Genomic DNA, 2,039 nt, shown 5'->3' with positions numbered 1-2,039 from the left:
GAAAAGAAACTGTTGTGATGTAGAGATTTGGAAAAACTCAACCTCCATAAATGGTGGCTCAAATCTATTATTGTAATCATATCCTCAATTGTTCTCGTTTCTTGCATGCAATAAATATATATAAATATATACAAGTGAGTTTACTTATAGAATGTCCAGCCTAGCAGTACCACAGCTAACAGAAATTCTGACCGACACCCAGTTTAGAAGGGAGTTAGGCGTCGTAAAAGCAGTGGAAATTGGGTGTCTGAAATTCGGGAGCCAAGAACGCCAAACAGAATATGGCTTGGCACATTTCCTACTCCTAAAATGGCTGCAATAGCCTATGATGTGGCTGCGCTTGCTCTTAAGGGTTCTGAAGTTGAGCTTAATTTCCCAAATTCAGCTTCTTCTTTACCTGTCCCGACTTCTGCAGTTACTCAGGTCAAAGTTTGTGACATCATTGATCCCTTTGTATTCAACTGCTGTAATGTCGTGTGCTCGGGCTGCCTCTTCTTGGGTACCTGCAAACAGGCATGTAATCTTTTTTTAAAGATTAAGCCATAATAGAATCGAAAATAAGAAACGCAAAACAAAAATTTATAGTGGTTCGCCCTCATTGTGAGAGCTATGTCCACTTGCCGAAGTAGGTTTTTGAAAAAGAAGTGTAAGATTACCTAAAGGTCTCGTCCTCTAAATCACCTAATACATGTATGGACTACCCAATATACATACATGTATTAGATCGACCAACATTTAAAAGTATAACTAGTGTAGATTAGGCTCCAAAATTTGGTAGTTAACTTACTGTAAGTGCCAAGGTAGAGGTATTTAGTGCCAAGGTAGTTGACAATGCTGTCACAAACTTTGACCTGAGTAACTTCTTCTTTACGTGTCCCAGCTTCTTCTTTACCTGTCCTGGCTTCTGCACATTTCGTTCTTCTTTTTTTGATGAACATGGCTCAGGGAATGCTTCTCAGCCCTCCTCGCCTGGGAAACACTACTGCTCTTGAAAATATAGAAGATGAGAACCTCTGGAATCACTTCTAAATATCCATCAGCATCTATATCTAGTAATAATCGAGAAATTAGGAAATTGGGAAGTCTTTCCAGATCTCTACATCTCAGCAAATTAGGTAAAATTGCAAGATAAAAAAAAGGTTATGATATTAGTGTTGTATCGCATCTTCTTCTGCTTGCCTCCTTTGTTTCTGTTGCTTTCTTCTTGGCTGTAGAACAGTCCACGAAGGTGCCATGATGGGAAGAGTGTCCAACTGGGGCCACAATTTTTTCCAGTTAATCGGATTCATAATCTGATCATAGCACATCAAATATGTGCCAACTGTATAGCAGTTGTCAACATAGTCCTCGGGTTCATTTCTGCACTCTCGAATAACAGCAACAGCACGACTGTATGGAATCCCCGTCAAGTCCTACCTCCTACATGCACAAGTCCGTTCTTCCAACTCAACAACATATGTCCCAGTTCTGCAATCCACTTGCCATCTAGGCCCCCTTGAAAAGTGTAAGGTGCATTCAGCTGACATGTCCATGATCGTGGCTAGTCTTTTTTTAATCCTTGGACACAATCGACCTTTGAAACTCCTCATCATAGTACGACGCTTCTCAATCCTTTTCATAAATCCCAATTGTATATCCGTGAGCATCGTTAAGATGAACTTGTCTCTATCGTCAATCAACATCTTACTAAAAACTTCACACAAGTTATTCAACAAAATATCACTTCGCGAATGTGTCTTGAAATGAGATTTACTCCACTCGGTCGGATGCCTTTCCATCAACCATTTGTAGGCATCTTCACTTAGTTGTCGAATCTGTTGCATCCACTGTCTGTAGTCAGCAACCGTGGTTAATTTAGCAGCCCGTCAAAGAAAATCCTTCAGAGTCCTTCCCTTGAACCCCGCACTGAAAAAGTTGGTATATATATGCCTCACACAAAACCTATGCTCAATGGCCGGAAACAACTCGTCAATGACATTACTTAAGCCCTTTCGTCTATTCATCATAACAGTCCAATCAGTACCATTTCCTATATGGAT

This window comes from Olea europaea, chromosome 12 (genome assembly GCF_002742605.1).
Source record: "Olea europaea var. sylvestris chromosome 12, O_europaea_v1, whole genome shotgun sequence".
Classification (NCBI taxonomy): Eukaryota; Viridiplantae; Streptophyta; class Magnoliopsida; order Lamiales; family Oleaceae; genus Olea; species Olea europaea.
The sequence above is the reverse complement of the archived record's forward strand: the minus strand, read 5'-3'. Positions refer to the sequence as shown.